The sequence below is a fragment of the Microtus ochrogaster genome, linkage group LG1 (assembly GCF_000317375.1).
Source record: "Microtus ochrogaster isolate Prairie Vole_2 linkage group LG1, MicOch1.0, whole genome shotgun sequence".
NCBI lineage: Eukaryota > Metazoa > Chordata > Mammalia > Rodentia > Cricetidae > Microtus > Microtus ochrogaster.
Window position 1 is genome coordinate 16,796,105 of NC_022027.1, and position 8,295 is coordinate 16,804,399.

At 38.7% G+C, this 8,295-nt stretch overlaps 1 pseudogene; it reads right to left on the reverse strand.

Annotated features, from left to right (window-relative positions):
• Nucleotides 1-4,719: 4,719 nt before the first annotated feature.
• Nucleotides 4,720-8,295, reverse strand: part of LOC101995380 — an 8,917-nt pseudogene continuing 5,341 nt past the window's right edge.

Sequence of the window (8,295 nt, forward strand, 5' to 3'; positions counted from 1 at the left end):
TAAAGCCTTCCTTTTTTTTGTTTAAACAGAAAAAGGGGAAATGATGGTGGAAGGTCATTGGTTAATTAATAAAGAAACTGCTTTCCCTGATAGGTTAGAACATAGGTGGGTGGAGTAAACAGAACAGAATGCTGGGAGGAAGAGCAAATGAGCTCAGACTCGATAGCTCTCCTCTCTGAGAGAGATGCTATGCTTCCCCTCTCTGGGCCAGACGCCAGGAAACAAGCTGCCAGGTCAGACATGCTGAATCTTTCCTGGTAAGACTGATGCTACAGATTATTAGAGATGGATTGATCCGGATATGAGAATTAGCCTGTAAGGGCTGGAGTTAATGGGCCAAGCAGTGTTTAAAAGAATACAGTTTATATGTTGTTATTTCAGGTAAAGCTAGCTGATGGCAGGAGCTGGGTGGCGGAATGCAGCCCGCAGCTCCCCACAACAGTCTACTGATCTTTTTTTGAAGTGAAGTGACTTCCAACAGAAATGCCCTTTTCTATTCCAATTTGCGTTGCTGCTTGCATTTCTACAGTAATAAAGAAATTACTTCCACTTTCTATTAAAGCATTACCATTTTTGTCATAACAATAAAGTTTTCCTTCTTCGAGGTTCAGCCTGGCCAATGCTTGCTGAATGTGTTAAACTTGCAGATAACTTAGTGTATTTTTGACCAGGGAAAATATTGGGGAGTTAAAGACATCTCTTCAAGCAATTAAAAATTATATCAACAAACCTTGAATTCTTTTTCAAAATACTCCATGTATCTAGAACTGTGTCTGAAAAAGCAGATAGTTAAAATATTTGTTTAATGGACTGATGATATATTGAAGTGATGGAGAATCTAGAGATGATTTGACTTTAATTACTAATTCATTTCTGAGATGAATCTTATAGCTAAAATGAACTATTAAGTTAAATTAATGGCATATATAATGGCAAGTCTAACCACCTGAAAGAATATCACACTCTTCTGACACTACTATAGAAAGCTCTGGAAAGAAACAGCTTTATTCCTTTTATCACTATCTTAAGTTACACTTCTGTGACACATAAGCAATGCAATCAGCTACCCTGATTAAGCCAAGCCTCTGCCATGGGAATAAACAGTCTGAAATGAACACCACTTTCTTCAAGAGAAAGCTCTAAATGCTCAGACACAGGTCTTGTGACAAACCCAACTTCTGGCAACCTGCATGTTGGTGTCTCTAGGTCTGCCGTACCTAGGAACTCCTGACCGTGACAAAGAGCCAACGTTATGATTCTCCTCTTTGCAGTTGATAGAGCCTTCTTACCTGCCTCTATGAAAATAGACACCCTGCTAAAGAAGATTAACCAGTAAATTCAATGAGGAACACACATTCTTCTTTCAGGTGGTAAGACTTACCACTCTATATTGCCATTAATTTAACTTAATAGTCCATTTCAGCTATAAGTTTTATCTCAAAAATAAATTAGTAATGGAGAAAAGTGGAACCTTGGCACTGTGAGAGACCAGGAGAGGCTATTGGTCAAGATTCATTCTCTGCAGCTGTGGTAAGGTCAAAACCATGGGTTGACCACCAAGAAGAGCAACAAGGAGTTAGTGGAGGAAGCCTCAGCTACCAGATAAGGCCTGCATACTGTTGATTGCAGGTTTGGAGAACTGGGACTGCCCCAGGAGTTTTGACTCCACAAGGTCTTGTCCGTGTATTCAAAGTCACTGTGGGTTTATATGTGTATCTGCCCTGTTAATTCTGGTACAAAAGGCACTATTTTTTGGAGTCTTCTTTCACCTCTGGCTCTTAGGGATTTTCATCTCTTCTGCTTGCTTCACTGAGAGTTTGTGAAAAGACAATAAGTAATTGAAAATCCTGATTATTTTGTTGAGTATATTTTAGCACAAACAAAATGTCTATATTCTACTTTGTATAATTTTTACTTTCAAAACATAATACAGCTGGAGTTTTGGTTTGTTTGTAAGAGGATAGACTTTGAATTTTCATTGGTGGGCTGATATCAGGTATGGAGACACTTCCTGAAGGGTTTCATGTTTTTTATTCCTGTGGGAATAGTGAGCTTGGGCACACAGATCATGGAGTCTGTTACTTTGCTTAGACTATTTGCTCACCCAAGCCTCAGGAAACCTCTTGACTGTCCCGCCGTGGCTGGGATTGAAACGAGTTCTGCCATACACACATTTTTATGCCAATGTTGGGAATCTATGCAGTTCCTCCTGCTTGTGTACTGGCCCATCTCCCTAATCATAACTATTTTTTCTGGTTATGATAATGGAGTTTATAAGCTATTTAACAGTTCTAAGATTACTCATTAAACCAGCAATGATGGCTCTAAATTGTGTCTAAATAAATATATGTATTTGGGCATTTCCAAAAAAATGTTTTATTCTATTTATTTTCTATGCATATAAGTGTGCAACTTACTTTCCTCAGTGAAGTGATTTTCTAAATGTTGTTTGTGATTTTTGTATTTAATTGCAAAGTCTTAAGGTCTCTTTTTATGCTGCTTTGTACATTGTCCCTCGGGCCCTTTAAAGCAGAAAATATATTTCACTTATAAACAGTAATGGTTACTTTTTGAGTTGCTATAACTGAACTGCTGATACAACCTTGAGGTGAAAGGGTTTAACTGGGCTCATAGTTACATGATTCTGTATAGCATGGCTGAAGAAAGCAAATGGGAATGAGAGCAACTCCATGGTTTGCATTCATCTAGATGAATCAAGAAACAGAAGGTTGAAGTTGCCATCAACAGCTGCTTATGTTCAATGCCCCACCCCAGTGACCCACTAACCCCTGCAGGATTCTAGTACCTAAAGGGTCCACAGCCTGCTAATATAACATGAACAACTAGTGAACGTGAGGGTAAGTTTTATATTCAAACCACAGTGTAGTTCATTCAAGCCTCCAATGTCTCTCATGTACAAAGTCAACAAAATGCAAAGTGTTCCAAGTGTTTAATAAGAAGATCCAAACTAATTTTTCTTATTCTTGTCTAGATTCTTCATTACTTAACTGGAACTGGTCTGTGAAGCTTTATTAGTAGTACTTCATACTGTATTGGCTTGTCCTAATCTTTCCACATAGAATTTATCCTCTTAAAAATATTGGAAAAACTTAAATCTGTCCTTGAAGGACAATAAATTATTTTTTTCTATGTGTAAGTGTGTAAGTTGAAGGTTTTTTTTTTTTTCTGGGTTACCTAGCCTAGGTTAAACCTGTTTTTCTAAGATCTTCTCCTTTCACCAGCAGAGAAAAATCAGTCTCTCATTAATGTCTTTGAAACTAATCTTTGCATACTGAGAGAGTTCAAACTCCTAATGACCTCTACTATTGTATAAATAATGGCTCAAATTGTTTCTTTCTCACTGCAAGCATTCTTTCTGTTTTTGGTGAACTGAGATTTAACTAATATAGTTCAGGATGTTGAAATACATTCCCTTTTATCCCAGTGAATCACTTTGAAAAGCATACATACCTGGACTTTAAAGCAAACAAAATAAAACAAAAACAAAAAGCTACTAGATGATAAGACATTGAAGATGCAGTTTTCTCATGAAAGAACAATTTATTGCTTCCTCCTATTTCTTTTACATTCATTTTTTACAGTACCCCAACTAAGAGCTAAGTTTAGGGGTTTATATGTGTGCATCATCCCCTAGACTATCAATTGCATAATAATAAGCATTATGTTCCCTTTAGTTCTGAGCTGCAAATCCGCAGAGTGCCTGACTCATTGTTTGCACTAAACTGTCTTTTTATTGATTAATGAATTAATACACAAGCCCAAAACTTAGATTTGGAAATTGAGATGCTTGTTTCTCTCAAGCATCAAGGAAAACCATATCACAGTGTCCAAATTTGTGGCATAACAGTGTCCAAATTTAAATTTCCTATTATTATTATTATTATTATTATTATTATTATTATTATGCTGAAGATGGAAGAATCGTTTTAATTATTAGCCACATTTTTCTGAAGTTCATTTTCTACTAATGGACTTCAAAACATTTTTTCTGTAAATTGCTTTTCTTCTAATATTCAGGAAAACTTTTGAGAATTTTGTTGTTGTTGTTGTTCTAATGAACAAAATTTCAGTTCCCATCTGATTTCTGACAGTTATGTATCAATGTCTGGTTGCATATGTTTCTCACACTCCAGTGCATGCAAAGCTTGCTGAAAGTGCTTGTTTTGCTTTTCTGCCTAAATCCAGGTTCACAGAATGCTTGCTAGGAAGACTACTATTAGTGAAGACTACATTGATGGACTGAAAAGTTCTTCAGTTACAGTCATAGGAACAGGCCTTTGAAACATGTCAGAAGCATATTCAACCACATCTCATCTGATTGAGAAGCCTCTTAAATTCTCAGAGATGTTGGCATTAGGTACACTGAATGACCATAGTATGCTGCTCAACATATAATACAATCCAAGGTTTTAGAAAATAGACAACCAATAATGTTCTCTCAACACGGAGACTCTATGAGAAACACTTCTTAGGAATTCACTCACTGAATGATAATTATTATTTCTTTTTCAAAATAAAAAGTAGACTACAATAATGTGAAAATAAAGTAAAGAAAAAGAAAGTTACTACTTGTTTAAAGTCACTACTTGTTTATATCTTGATTCTGCAACATAACATTAAATAATTTAATAATTTTCTTTCTTTTTTTTTTCTTTTTTGTGAGATAGTTTCACTCTGCCACTCTTGTTGTCCTAGAGTTCATTCTCTAGACAAGGTTGGCTTTGAGTGCACAAAGATTAAATACCCTTCTTCCAAAATGCCAAATATATATATCTTGACAACCCCACACTGATTAAAGAAGTCTGTCAGATCATCCCAGAGGCACATTGTCATTTAAACCTTGCACATAAATTGCACTGTTGTCAGAATCTTCATCAGGATCTATAGGAAGGCCTAGATCAAGATCTGGTTCTTCGTCCATGGGTCCACCAGACTTATTGAAGCCACCTCGCTCTCCAGTGCTGCCCATTCCACCGCGCCCTCTTCCCCGCCCACCTCTGCTCATGCCTCCACGATCAAATCCCCCTCTTCCCCTGCCAAGGTTATCAGGGCCACTCATGCTTCGGTTCTCTCCTGATCCGGAAAATCCTCCAGGCTCCTGCCCATGAACACCCATGCTACTAGGGTGGTCCTGTTGGGATGAACTCTGCTGCCCGTAGCTGCTGCTCTGTCGGCTATATTGACTTGGAGCCTGGCTGTAGGATCCAGTCTGAGGGGGGTAACTAATGGGAGGCTGCTGCCCATAGCTGCTTTGTTGACCATAGCTACTCTGCTGTCCATAGTAGCTTGATTGCCCATAGAATTTCTCCTGAGAGTAACTGCTCAGATCGCAAGTAGTTGGCTGTGAAGAGGAGTAGCTGGTAGGAGGATAGGATGGAGGTGCGGTGACTGGATGGGGTAGCTCCCAAGTACCTGGGAAAAACTGTAGTTACTCTGTCATATCCTAAGCTGGGCTGGTTATAACCCCCTGTGCTAGATTGAGGTTGACTAGTCTCAGCGGGCTTGTTACCATCCTGTGGTCTTGTATGTGCAGTGGCGGCTGGCTGAGGGCAGTAGGCTGGGTAGGCAAGCAGGATGACACATGCAGACTGAGCTACATAAGAGGCCTTGGTTGTGGTCACTGTAGCAGTGGTGGTGTCATAAGCACCAGTGTCATATCCTTGGACAGGCTGGCTGTATGCCTGGGGGGCAGTTGGAGTGGCATCACCAGTGGGAGGCTGTCCATAAGAAGTCGCATATACAGTCTGCCCATAGGTGGCAGTGCTCTGAGCCTGGGTATACCTGACATCAGTAGGCTGTCCATAGGTTCCATAGTTTTGCTGCCCATACGCCTGGGTGGTCTGTGCATATTCTTGAGTTGGCTGGACGGTGAAAACACTGTAGTCCTGTAATCTGAGGACACCATTTTCTTGCCTTCGTCCTCGTTCTCCCAACGTCCGTCTTCCTCGCGCAGTCCCCCTAGGCGCCCCAGAATGCCAATATTAAAGGTATGTGCAATTACAGTCCCCACTCTTTTAAATGTCATTTAATCATTTTAAACTCCATGGGTATTTTGACTATGTATAAGTAAGTCTCTATAGCACGTCTTTCTGCTGTCTGTGGAGACCATAACAGGACTTTGAGTCCCCTGTCACTAGAGTTATCAATGTTTATGAGCAACCAATTGTGTAGGAAGAATGGAATATGGGTCCTCTGGAAGAATAGCCAATGCAATTAGCCACTGAGCTACTTTTCCTGCACCCTAAATATTTTAAAGATTTCCTTAATGCTTTTGGACCTAAAATTCCTTTATAAAATATTACTGAGAGTAGTTTTCTTGTGAGAAGAGAAATTGGTAGTAAAGAACTAAGAAAATGTGGTTTAAATTGAACACAGTGATAAAAACCAGAAGCATTTCAATTTGAAAAACCAACCAAAGCACCATAATGAGACCCTGTCTGCAAACACATACTTACACACACAAACATTCTGAACATTCTGAATTCACACACACACGAACACATACACTCTCTGCCTTTACACATGCAAACACACACATTGTCTGCTTACATAGAAACACAGACATATTATCTGTGTACACACACGTCTGTTTAGTCACACACACTGCCTGCATACACACATACACACACATTGACAACATACACACATACATACACACTGTCTGCCTGCTTGTACACTATCTGCATATACACACATGGCTGCATACACGCATACACATGCTGACTAAACACACACATTACATGCATACACTGTATACACACATATATGCAGTCTACATGCTCACATTCATGGGCTGCATAAACAAAATGCGGCTGCACACACATACACACACACACATACACAAGCACACATGGAGTAGTATAAGAGAATAAGAGAAAAATAAAATTCATAGGTCACTGAAACAAAAGGAGAACAAAGAGATTAACATCTTTTAATGAGAATAAAGGCCATAATAAGAAGAAACGAAAAGTACAGATAACAGTGCAGAACATACTGAAATAAGTGTCAGCGAGACAGATTCTAATGTAAAATGCTTTCTACCTAAAGGAATGTGCTTTAACTTTAGAGAAGATTATAGTCAGGTAGGTTGCTTCTTAAGAAAAGCAACCGATATGGTTGTGAGTACATTTGCGGACCACTCTTTACTATAATCAGGCCTTAGTGATATGGAAAACACTTCAGAAAGTACCACTATAATGTGTTTTAAATCTCTATTTTAATGGTAAAATTTGCTTTTAGGTGTTTGAGTCAAAAGGTTAAAGAAAATAGATTATAATTTCTTTCACTTCTCATTCTGTGCTCCATTTCTTCATTCAATCTCCTGAATAACCAATTGTTACATGGTGTTTGGAAACTGTTTAAGCAAACAATTCTTTTATTAGTCTGAAAAATAGAATTACAGGCGAATAACTGACTCATTGCATGTGAACTGTATTTTATGGTGATATACAATGAAATATAGAATATTGTTATACTTTATGAAAAGAGTATTTGAGTATTAAATAAGACAGACCAGGGAAAAGAATACCTAAATGATTCTCCTGAATGTCACAAAGGTAGATAAATTGGCTAGCTATCTGTATTGAGTTAAGCATTGTCTCTATAAGCATGAATGTAATGAAGATGTATATAACTTTAAGAGGTTTCCAAAGTGTAATTATTCTTTTGATACAGTATTAAAAAACACTGAAAATATGATTGCTTGACTTGATACATACAACCCTGTTTATATTGATCATGTCTCGAAACTGAACCTCATGGGTTCAGTTACAAAAAGGAGTGTCTGGGCAGTTGTGTTTGCAAATTCAAAATTTACATGAGATGTTCTCAGAAAGGGAATTATTAAATACTTGTCTCAGTTGAGGTCATTCTTTCCTTAATGGCTCCCCCGATCAAGATATCTCTTTCCTTGTTCTCTGTAGCTGTCCTTCCCCAATCTCAACCCTCAAGTTCTCCCACTCCCATTCTCTCTTCCTTCCCCTTTTCTCCCTAAACCCCCACACTCCCAATTTTCTCAGGAGATCTTGCCTATATCCCCTTCCCAGGAGTATCTATATATGTTTCTCTTAGGGTCCCTGTTGAAGGATCTGCAGGCCTCTTCCCACAGCCCGGCCCCTGGCCGCCTGGCTAGCTTATGCCCCAAAATAACAACACACAAACTGTATTCATTTAAACACTGCCTGGCCCATTTCTATTAATGTGTATGGCACCAAGGTCCGCTTACCAGGAAGATTCTAGCCTACGTCCATCCTGGGTTGGAGCTTCATCACATCT